At 33.3% G+C, this 12,840-nt stretch overlaps 1 protein-coding gene across 5 annotated transcripts in view; it reads right to left on the bottom strand.

Annotated features, from left to right (window-relative positions):
* Positions 1-4,832, bottom strand: part of cbarpb (CACN subunit beta associated regulatory protein b) — a 44,968-nt gene extending 40,136 nt beyond the window's left edge. For 3 of the 5 annotated variants that reach the window (XM_087304232.1, XM_087304234.1, XM_087304236.1), the window contains exon 1: positions 4,762-4,832. The gene's annotated coding sequence lies outside the window, so the exon portion shown is untranslated. Of the gene's footprint in view, positions 1-2,207; positions 2,358-4,761 lie in introns of those variants that run through there. The other 2 variants (XM_087304233.1, XM_087304235.1) reach the window with 1 other exon arrangement.
* Between the last annotated feature and the right edge of the window lie 8,008 nt (positions 4,833-12,840).

Here is a 12,840-nt window from a genome sequence, read left to right as displayed (position 1 = left end):
CTAATGTATATTTTCACATTTTATTTTTACAAAAGTTTTTAAAACAGACAATTTTATATTTCGTTGGTAGTCAAAACACTAATACCAATCATCTTAAATCTTCATATTTGGCCACTGTGATTCAAACCAGGTTTTATTCAATTGACAGAAAGTTTTTAATAATAAAAAAAAATTGTTTGAATTTTAACATAGTCCAAGTGTTTTATTTTCACTTTACATAAATGTTCTGTTTATTTTGACATTTTATTTTTTACACAAAAAAAAACCAGACAATTGTATGTATTTTATGATAGCCAACATGCAACAAAGTCTTTTGATTAATATTTTTATATATAATTTATTTTTAGGGGTTTTTAACCAAATAAAGCAAATATTTCATCGTTACTGACAGCAAAATGTTTGATAATAGTTAATTTTTTTAAATATGCAAGGATAATATTGAATAATTTGCATATATTTGCAAAAACACAAATAAAATAAACTTCTTTTATTATGCTCACATATTAAAGATTTGAGATATCTGTTTTTATCACTACTGTAGATAACAAAACATTTCCAACAGCCAGGAATAAAATGCTTCCCATGAATTTACAGTTGAAGTCAGAATTATTAAATAATTATTATTATTTTTAAATATTTCCCAAATTATGTTTAACAGAACATGAAAATTTCCACAGTATGTCTGATAATATTTTGTCTTCTGAAGAAAGTCTTATTTGTTTTATTTCAGCTAGAATAAAAGCAGTTTTTAAGTTTTTAAAAACATTTTAAACATTTTTTTCATCATTATACAATAACTTGCCTAATTAGCCTAACCTGCCAAGGTAACCTAGTTCAGTCTTTAAATGTGACTTAGAAGCGTCTTGAAAAAATCTAGTAAAATATTATTTACTGTCATCATGGCAAAGATATAATAAATCAGTTATTAAAGATGAGTTATTAAAACTATTATGTTTTGAAAAAAATCTTCCCTCCATTAAACAGACATTGGGGGGGGGGGGGGGGGGAATAAACAGGGGGGCTAATAATTCTGACTTAAACTGTAAATAAAACTCTAGGAAACCAATTTTGAGAAAGCATATCCTATAAGGAAATTCATTGTAATATAAATGCATGAACAAATAGATAAATAAAAACTAAATAAACAGATCACCCAAAAATGAACCATCTGTCATCTTCCCATGTCTCTTGGAAACATTGTGCATTTTAAATTGTGACTCATTCAGGTGAGTAGGCTTGACAAACCACCTGTAGAAACACTCTTCTTATGCACCTGACACTTTATCCAATCTTACAAGAACTCAATAATGACAAGAATGTTTACTATAAATGTACCCCAATCATGTTACACTGCTTGCCACAATATTAAATAACTCTTGCACAATATTAAACCTTAAACACCTCTTTTGCACAATATTCAGCTTTAATACCTTTCTTGCACAATATCCGGCACATTATTGTTCAGTCTTGTGTAAAAATACTTGTATAGCCTGTCTTATGTGTATAGTTAAGTGTCTTATAGTATATGTCAGTACATGTATGTTTTTTTTTAATAGCTCTTATGTCAAGTGTTGCCTTTGTATTTATGATTCATTTATGTAGCACCGTTGTCCTGAGAGACTTGACATTTCGTTCCTCGTTCCTCCACACATGTAGCGGAATGACAATAAAGCTTTTGCTTGTTCCAAAACAGAGTATGTTTTGAAGAGATGTTTTGAGGAATCCTCAAACCATTGACTTCCAAAGTATTTGTTTTTCCTTCAACAGGTTACAGGTTTCCCCACATTCTTTAATACATCATCTTTTGTGTTCAACACAATTAAAAAAAACTCAAACAGGTTTTGTACAAGTCAATGGTGTGTAAATGATGAGAAAATGTTCATTTTATTGGGCGAACTATCCCTTTAAATGTATTCCCAGTGTTTTCTTTTCAGATAAAAATATAGAAGCAAACACCTTATACCTTTTAAACCTTAAACAACAAACCCTAAACATATTTTGTGATCAATACAAACAAATACTTATGCAATTTTGTGACAAAACGTCACCCTATTCTTCCACGACAACCTTTTTCATTTCCTTGTTTATCATGCTGGCTGAGGCCCGGCAGCATATGCTCTCTTTAATACCATTAACGCCACAGCTTTTCTGCCTGAAACCGCAAAAAAAAAAGCCTCTCTCGCTCTCACACACTCATGCACACTCACCTCCCAAGAAGTCTGCGTTTCTTTAATGCTGCGACGCTGCCTTTTCCCCCATATTCTGAAGGCAGCGTGTGTTTGTGTGCATGAGATGCAGAGATAGCAGCGGGTTTAACGGCTTGGACTGCAAAGCCTTGAGCTCCTGCTGCAGCTTCTGCCCACCTACCTGTTCTCAGAGCTTCTCTCTCTTTCGCTTTCTCCCTCTCCGGCTCTTTAGCAATGTGCATTCCTGAGATCATTTAAGCTCAGTTGTTGCATTAGTATGAAGCTATATTGTCCTCATGTATTGTGTTATTGGATATTATAAGTATTGCGACAAGCCATTTGAACTATTAATGACTACTCTATTAGATTACTTTATCATTTTCCTAATTTTTCAATGTAAAAAAACACTTATTTTTACTATATCTAAGCTTTAAAAAATCTACTTTGTTGAAATAATCAGAATAGTCTCATAATAATAAGTCATATATTGGATTAAATTAGATATCTAAACACTATTTTTGTTTAACATATTTTACAGTCTTATTTAACAACCAACTATCACCAATGTTATGCAACATATGTCCATGCTGTCATGCCTGGCAGACTCTGCGGAGGTGTAGCACGTTCAAAAAAAAATCTTCTCATAAGCATTTCTTGGACTTTTTAATACAAATGCCTGTGTTTGTGTTGCTAGCAGTTATTTTATTTGAATAATACAAAGTATTATCCTCATCGTCAGTTGATCGTCAGTTAGGTTAGTGTAGCTATTTCATCATTGGTTATTAAATATTCAGAGGTAATATCAGTGGTAATAACGTGTAAAAATCTCAATCAAATGTGTACTTTATTCAGATTCAGAGTACTTCAGTTATTGCTGCTACTTTTGCCACCTTAATTGGTAGCCTACTAGCAACAAAATGGTTTTCGATTTAATAAAATAAAGCTATTTTTTGCTAAATATTCCATTGTTACTCGTAATAAATTGCACAAATCCAATATATATATATATATATATATATATATATATATATATATATATATATATATATATATATATATATATATATATATATATATATATGTATGTATGTATGTATGTATGTATGTATGTATATTTATACGTTGCTAATTATTATTGTTATACAGTACTTATTATTATTGTTATTCTGTACTTAATTGAGTACTTATAATTGTATTGTCGCTTCTGTTTATCCTATTCCGTTTTCATTTTTCATAGTAGGCTACTTACTTTTAATGATTTATTATCAATTACATTATACACTTAACAGAGATAAATTGTAATTTTATTGGTAATTCATATGTTACTTATTTAGACAAGTGCTATTGTACTTAAACGGTTTTTGCTATTCCAGCTTTGCTACTTTCTAGTTCTAGCAGCTACTAAATACAATAGCTAAATAATACTTTTTAATACAAATGCATGTGTTTGTGTTACTAGCAGCTTTATTTTACATATTACAAAGTATTATCATCACTACTGATCGTCAGTTAGGTTTGTGTAGCTATTTCATCATTGGTTATTAAATATTCAGTTGTAATATCAGTGGAAGTAACGTATATAAAAATCTCAATTAAATGTGCACTTTATTCAGATACTTCAATTACAGTACATCAGTTATTGCTGCTATTTTTTTAAGCTTTACGTTTCATTGGTAGACAAGTAGCAACAAAAATATTTTTGATAACATGATTTTTTTTGGTAAATATTTCATTGTTACTGGTAATAAATTGCACGTATATATATATATATATATATATATATATATATATATATATATATATATATATATATATATATATGTGTGTGTGTGTGTGTGTGTGTGTGTGTGTGTATATTTTCGATACTTATTATTATTGTTATTCGGTACTTATTTGAGAACAACTGTGTACTCATAATTGTATTGTTGTCGCTTCTGTTTATCCTATTCATTTTTCGTTTTCATGGTAGGCTACTTAACGACTTATTATCGATTACATTATACATTTATTTTAACAGAGATAGATACTATGTTATTGGGAATTCACATGTTATTTATTTAGACAAGTATTATTGTACTTAAACTGTTTCTGCTATTCCAGCTTTGCTACTTTCTAGTTCTAGCAGCTACTACAAACAATAGCTAATAATTAGCCTACTAGTAAAGCTGGAATAGCAAGTTGCTTAATTGAGATAATCACTGTCGCTAGTAAAACTAGTCAGTTTTTGGTTATGACTAGACTACAACACAGTTAGTTAAAATATATGAATGTTTAAACCGCTTGCCATAACAGCGTTATGTGAGCATCAATAGACGCTCGATAAACCCAAATACAAGATGGATTTAAATATCACTCCCAAAACAAAAGAGTTCAAGCATTTACAATAAACAGATAACCCGTAAAACGCAAAGTAAATCGGTTGTGTGCTTCCTCAGACCAGCAGAAACTCGTTGGCTGAAGATGCTCTCTCCACATTTCAGGCTATCATCACCCTCCAATAATAAAGCGCGATGTCATTCAAGACGCTGATCGAGGAAACAATAACTGTGTGAAAGACAGGCGAACCAAAACTCACCGAACTCTAATTCACGTGGTCCATGAGACGAAAGAGGGGAAGCTCGCGAACGATTCCACCGGTCTTCTCCTGAATTTGGGCTTTAAAATCTTTTTGTATTTATGAATGAAGCCCCCCGTTAAACACACCCACTCGCCCGTCGCCCAGTGAGAGGCGCAGACTGTGACGTCAAAAGTGAGGTACAGCGTTACTTATCACAAGTGTCTATCACGCCCTCGTCCTCTCATGATGTTATGGAAATGAGGTAATCCCCCATTTGAGTCAGTGAAAAATCTTCAGAAACGGGCATCCCCAAGCGGCCTGGGCGCAGTGCAGGTTTGGAAGAACATAGGCTATGGATCATACTTAACATAAATATAATAGCAGAGTAAATTGTAGGGAACAATTTTTTATTATTTAATGTGAATCATTAATAATTTCAACCTTATTTTATACTGGAAGGACTGTGAGAATGAATTAAATTCGTGCAATGGATATTTTGAAGTGACATAACGCCCCCTGCTGTTTGTAACGATCATTACACCCTTAATTTAGTCAGTGGGTTTTTCTCATTCAGTCATTCATTTATTCATTTTTCTTCGGCTTAGTCCCTGGGTCAGGGTTCGCCACAGCGGAATGAACCCCCAGGTATTTCTCATTGTTTTATATATTTCTTTAAAAAAAAAGGTTAGGTCCCTATCAACGTTTATTTTACTAAACACAAGATGGCTTTTAAAGATGGCCATAAATGAACATAAATTAAATTATTATTTATATTTTAAGAAATTACTATTTAATTTATTTTCTTTTTAGCTTAGTCCTTTTATTCATCAGGGGTCGCCACAGCAGAATGAACCCCCAACCTATCAAGAATGTTTTACACATGGATGCCCTTCCAGCTGCAACCCAGTGCAGGAAAACATCTATAAACACATTAATTCATACACATACACTACACGTCTAACTGTCAAAATGTCAGTTAGACCATACACTAAATGTCTTTGGAATCTTTATGTATAATTATGGAGTGTATTGTGTGTGCAGATGTGTATATATGTATAGAGTGTATCATGTGCCCATATTTATAGTGTGTATATGTATAGAGTGTATCATGTGCCTATATTTATAGTGTGTGTAAGTGTAAGGGGTGCATCATGTGTGCGTATGTATAGAGTGTATATATGTATTGTAAGGGGTGTATCATGTGTGTATTTGTAAGGGGTGTATTGAGTGTGTATATGTATGGGGTGTATAGATGTATAGAGTGTATCACGTGCCTATATTTGTGGAGTACATATGTATAGAGTGTGTATATGTAAGGGTTGTATCAAGTGTGCCTAAGTACATATAGTGTGTGTATTTGTAAGGGGTGTATCATGTGTGCGTATGTATAGACTGTGAATATGTATCAGGTGTATCATGTGTATATATGTATGGAGTGTATCATGTGTGCATAAGTATAGAGTGTGCATATGTAAGGGTTGTATCATGTGTGTATAAGTATAGAGTGTGTATATGTAAGGGGTGTATCATGTGTGCATAACTATAGAGTGTGTATTTTTAAGCGGTGTATAATGTGTGCATATGTATAGAGTGTGTATATGTAAGGGGTGTATCATGTGTGGGTATGTATAAAGTGTGTATATGTATGAAGGGTACCATGTATGCAATGTATGCACAGTATGTCATCATCACCTTCTAGTAGCTGAGTGGTAATGAGACTACCCCACACACCAGAGACCCAGGTTCTATCCCAGACCCTGACAGGGGTGTATCGTGTGTATGTAGTACTGTATATGTATAGGGTGTTTCATGTGTATATGTGGTGTATAAAATGTATCATGTATAAAATGTATCATATGTGTATTTGCAAGGGGTGTATTATGTGTGCACATATATAGAGTGTGTATATGTATGGGGTGTTTCATGTTCGTATATGTCTGCCTAACCTTTCTCACCAGAGACCTGGCTTCTATTCCAGCCCGACAGTGTGTGTCTTTATGTATAATTATAGAGTGTATTATGTGTGCGTATGTGTATATATGTATAGAGTGTATCATGTGCCTATATTTATAGAGTGTATATGTATAGAGTGTATCATGTGCCTATATTTATAGTGTGTGTATGTGTAAGGGGTGTATCATGTGTGCATTAAGTATAGAGTGTGTATATGTAAGGGGTGTATCATGTGTGCGTATGTATAGAGTGTGTGTATATGTAAGGGGTGTATCATGTGTGTGTATGTATAGTGTGTATTTGTAAGGGGTGTATCATGTGTGCATATGTATGGAGTGTGTCAATGTATAGAGTGTGTATATGTAAGGGGTGTATCATGTGTGTATATGTATGGGGTGTATTATGTGTGTATATGTCTGACTAACCTCTCACACCACAGATCTGGGTTCTATTCCAAAACCTGACAGTGTGTGTCTTTATGTATAATTATAGAGTGTATTATGTGTGCGTATGTGTATATATGTATAGAGTGTATCATGTGCCTATATTTATAGAATGTGTATATGTAAGGGGTGCATCATGTGTGCGTATGTAAAGAGTGTATATATGTATGGGGTGTATTGAGTGTGTATATGTATGGGGTGTATAGATGTATAGAGTGTATCATGTGTCTATATTTGTGGAGTACATATGTATAGAGTGTGTATATGTAAGACCGACAGTGTGTGTCTTTATGTATAATTATAGAGTGTATTATATGTGCGAATGTGTATATATAGAGTGTATCATGTGCCTATATTTATAGAGTGTGTATATGTAAGGGGTGCATCATGTGTGCGTATGTATAGAGTGTATATATGTAAGGGGTGTATCATGTGTGTATTTGTAAGGGGTGTATTGAGTGTGTATATGTATGGGGTGTATAGATGTATAGAGTGTATCATGTGCCTATATTTGTGGAGTACATATGTATAGAGTGTGTATATGTAAGGGTTGTATCAAGTGTGCCTAAGTATAGTGTGTGTATTTGTAAGGGGTGTATCATGTATGCGTATGTATAGAGTGTGTATATGTATCAGGTGTATCATGTGTATATATGTATGGAGTGTATCATGTGTGCATAAGTATAGAGTGTGCATATATAAGGGTTGTATCATGTATGCATAAGTATAGAGTGTGTATTTTTAAGTGGTGTATCATGTGTGCATATGTATAGAGTGTGTATATGTATGAAGTGTACAATGTATGCAATGTATGCAGAATTATCATCACCTTCCAGTAGCTGAGTGGTAATGTGACTAACCTCTCACACCAGAGACCCGGGTTCTATCCCAGACCCTGACAGGGGTTTATCGTGTATATGTATAGAGTATAGAGTGTATGGAGTATATGTATAAGGGATGTATCATTTGTGTGTATGTATAAAGTGTGTATTTGTAAGGGGTGTATCATGTGTGCGTATGTACAGAGTGTGTATTTGTAAGAGGTTTATCATGTGTGTGTGTGTATCTATAGAGTGTGTATTTGTAAGGGGTGTGTATATGTAAAAAGTGTAATATGTATATGTGCCTATATGTACGGAGTGTATCATGTGTGCAAAAGTGTAGAGTGTGTATTTGTAAGAGGTGTATCATGTGTGCGTGTATATATAAAGAGAGTGTATATCTAAGGGGTATAGAGTGTGTATATGTATAGAGTGTATCATGTGTGCATAAGTATAGAGTGTGTATTTGTAAGGGGTGTATCATGTGTGCATATGTATAGAGTGTGCATTTGTAAGGCGTGTATCATGTGTGCATTTGTATAGAGTGTGTATATGTAAGGGGTGTATCATTTGTGTGTATGTATAAAGAGTGTATATGTATATCTTCTAGTAGCTGAGTGGTAATGTGACTAACCTCTCAGACCAGAGACCTGGGTTCTATCCCAGACCCTCACAGATTATGTGTAGAGTATGTGTCTTTATGTATAATTATGGAGTGCATCATGTTTGTGTATATGTATAAAGTGTCTCATGTGCCTATATGTGTAGAGTGTATCATGTGTGCAAATGTAAGGGGTGTATCATGTGTGCAGAAGTATGTGTGCGGATGTATAGAGTGTGTATATGTATGGAATGTATCATGTGTGTATATGTATTCAATGTATGCAGAGTGTTTATCAACTTCTAGTAACTCAGTGGTAATGTGACAGAAGTTTATTGTGTGTATGTATAGAGTGTATCATGTGTGCATAAGTATAGAGTGTGTAGCATATTTATGGTGTGTACCATGTGTGTATATTTATGCGGAGAACTTATTAACTTCCAGTAGCTGAGTGGTAAAGTGACTCATATGAGGTGCCGTGTAGGATTTAAATCAAACTTTGCTTATCAACACATACATAAAACACATGCATATACACCTATAAATTACTCACATATACACCTATACTACTGGATGTTCAAAACAACATAGATGAAACTTGTGTATATACATATAAACTTGATGCATGAACACACCCACATACACATGCGCATACATATAAACTCGATCCTCACATAAACACCCACATTAACACACGCACATACATATAAACTTGCTGCATGCATACACACTCATACACACTTGCATATACATATAAACTTACTGCATGCAAATACACTTATACACACACGCATATACATATAAACTCGATTCTCACATAAATACCCACATTTATACGCATATACATATAAACTCGCAGCATGCAAACACATATACACACTCGCATATACATATAAACTAGATCTATGCATATGCACCCACAACAACACACCCACATTCACAAACTGACTGCATGCAAACACACCTATACTGGCATATAGCCCAAATGCCTAAACTCAATGCATGTATGAAAAATGCATGTTATCAAAATAACACTCGCGCAAACATAGAAAAAATAAATAAATAAAGTTCACAAACATGTTTATCACGAATCTGGTTATTGCAAAGCTTATGAAACAGAAAGAATGCGATTAATTGAGGGATTAAATATGTTAACTTATGAACATATGTTATATAAAATATTAGTCTATATAAATAGACTATTTAAAATAAGAAATATTTTTATTTTAAACCTTTTAATTTAATTAGGTAATTACATACACAAATATAAATGGATGGATAGAACCCTTAAAGAACGTTCAAAAAGCAACCAGAACTATAAATATAAATGTATACTCAAACTAAACTCCTCTTTTCTATTGCAAATGTTAATGTAGCCTATAGTCTTCTTGTTTTGTTTTTAAATTATTATTAAATTATTTTTAATAAATTATTTTTAATTATTATGCTATTTATGTTTTTACAATGTGGGTGTCAAAATTGCAAGATTTTGGTATCATTTTGATTGTTAATTATTCAGCATAAACAAAAAAAAAAAAAACGCTGATTGAAAGTCTGTTCATCATGTTGGTCAAGTTAACCCCCATGGAAAAGCTATATATACCATCTGGACAGTCCTTTTGTGTTTAATAACTACAAGTTATATTTTTACAGCGGCTGGCATCCAGCAGTTTGGTGCATTAGCCTGTTTATTGGTGACAGGAAAACCCACTTAAGTGCATTCCTGCCCCCTACTGGACATAACCCTTGATGAATAGTAACACCAATAATAAAACAAACATAAAAAAAACTAATATTAAACAAACATATTTTATTCAAAATGATTACTTAAGCAACCTTATATTTATTAAACCATAGTAACATTTTCATATATATATATATATATATATATATATATATATATATATATATATATATATATATATATATATATATATATATATATATATATATAGTGTGTATATGTATGGGATGTTTCATGCGTGCATAAGTATAGAGTGTGTATATGTAACGGGTGTCTCATGTGTGCAGAAGTATAGAGTGTGTATTTGTAAGAGGTGTATTATGTGTGCGTATGTATAGAGTGTGTATATGTACAGTATGGGGTGTATCATGTGTATATGTACGGAGTTTATCATGTAGCAATATGTATGGAGTGTATATTTATAGAGTGTGTATATGTAAAGGGTGTATGCAGTATGCAGATTTTAAAAAATATACAGTATGCAAGCGGCCATTTTTGCAGTACCGTGATATATATGTTGTACATTTGACTTAGCTATATGTAAAATCCAAATACAAACTTATAAGTCATGTAATTTGCATATTTTCCATATTTCAGATTTATATTTGGGACTAGGGCAGCATGGTGGCGCTATGGATAGCACTAGCTAGCACACAGCAACAAGGTCACTGGTTTAAGCTTTGGCTGGGTCAGTTGGCAAATTTGTGTGGAGTTTGCATGTTCTCCCCGTGTTCGTGTGGGTTTCCTCCAGGTGCTCCGGTTTCCCCCACAGTCTAAAGACATGCAGTATGGGTGAATTGAGTAAGCTAAATTGTCCGTAGTGTATGTGAGTCGATCAGTGTGTCTAGATGTTTCCCAGTGATGGGAAAACATATGCTGGATAAGTTGGTAGTTTATTCCGCTGTGACGAACCCAGCTTAATAAAGAGACTAAGAAAAAAGAAAATGAATGAATATTTGGGACTACAAAGTAAAAAGAAAGAAAAAACATTACTACAGTTTAGCGTTATACATTTTCCTATGGGAACAGGAAAATATACATAAAGGGAACTTTATATAAAAGACCATCTGACAGTGCACATTTTCATCAGGGAAATCCTAGATTTGTGTTTAACTTGAATGTGAATGAAAAGGTTATTAGTGACACATTTAAAATGTATTTTAATGCAATTTAAGATAAATTACTACCTAATGAAATTGTGTTTTTTATCTGAAAGCTTCATTTATTTAATTTGTTGTGCTCTAAACATTTATTTCTGTAATTCAATGTCCTTAAATTGTCTTCTGTATTTTGATTTAATTTTATTCTGTTTGTTCTATTCTATGGGTGCATATACAGATCTTGATCAATGAAGACATTTTGTACATTTCCTTCGGCAAATATATCAAAAAAACTAATTTTCGATTAGTCATATGCATTTCCATAAACTTGGATAGCTTTAAAGCATTTCAGTAGGCTTTTTGAACCCTGCAGATTACAGATTTTCATATAGTCGTATCTCTGCCAAATATTGTCTTACCAACAATACATCAGTAAAAGGCATATTTATTCAGTTTCCAAAAATGTAAATTTATGACCAGTGCTGGGGGTAATGCATTACAAGTAACGCAAGTTACGTAATAATATTAACAAGTAACAAGTAATGTAATGCAATCCTTTTAAAACTAGAGCAGCTGAAGGAAACCCACGCGAATGCAGGGAGAACATGCAAACTCCACCTAGAAATGCCAACCGGCCCTGCGAAGGCTTGAGCCAGCGACCCTGTTGCTGTGAGGCGACAGCACTACTTACTGCGCAGCCCACTTTATAGAATAATTAATACATTTTTAAAAATGGTTGGGTGAATGAAAATGAGTGTTATCATGTTGAATCACACACTCAATGAGAGAAAGAGCTCCCTGCAGGAACAGACAGACACCAAAATGGCAGAGCCTTACATTTCTGTGATGGAAGAATTCTAATTCTTTTGAACAAATGGAAGAAAAGGGGATAGTGCCAATGGGCAGTGATTATACTGAACTAATGAGACAAAAATAAAAAAGTAGCAAACACATTGCTTTCAACTTTCATTAATATGTATGGCATGTATAGTGTCAGGAGGTTCTCAGAAGGTAACGATATTCAAAAAAATGTTTTAATTATTTTTTAATGTAAATAAAGGTGTAGGTTATACAGTGTGTCAATAAATGAAGAACTCTATTAACAAGGAAAAGAAAAATACCCTGCAAGTTGTAAAAGAGATCAAGACTCAGGCAGGTATGAAAAAGTTACTCAAAAGTAATGTAACTTTCCAAAAAAAGTAACTAAGTTACGCCAATACTTACTTTTTGGGGGAGTAACTCGACATTGTAATGCATTGCTTTCTGAAGTAACTTTCCCCAACACTGCTTATGATTTGTGATCCAGGGTCACATAGACTACGTTCCCACATATTTGTTTAAAAACTACATATCCCATCAGCCCAGAGCTCGCGCAAAGCCTGGCGGGAAAGGTTGCCCATGCCCTTGTCCTATCAGCCGCTCACTCTCTGACTGA

The sequence above is a fragment of the Danio rerio genome, chromosome 22, assembly GCF_052040795.2.
Source record: "Danio rerio strain M-AB ecotype USA chromosome 22, GRCz13ab, whole genome shotgun sequence".
In the NCBI taxonomy this organism is placed as follows: Eukaryota; Metazoa; Chordata; class Actinopteri; order Cypriniformes; family Danionidae; genus Danio; species Danio rerio.
The sequence above is the reverse complement of the archived record's forward strand: the minus strand, read 5'-3'. Positions and strand labels throughout refer to the sequence as shown.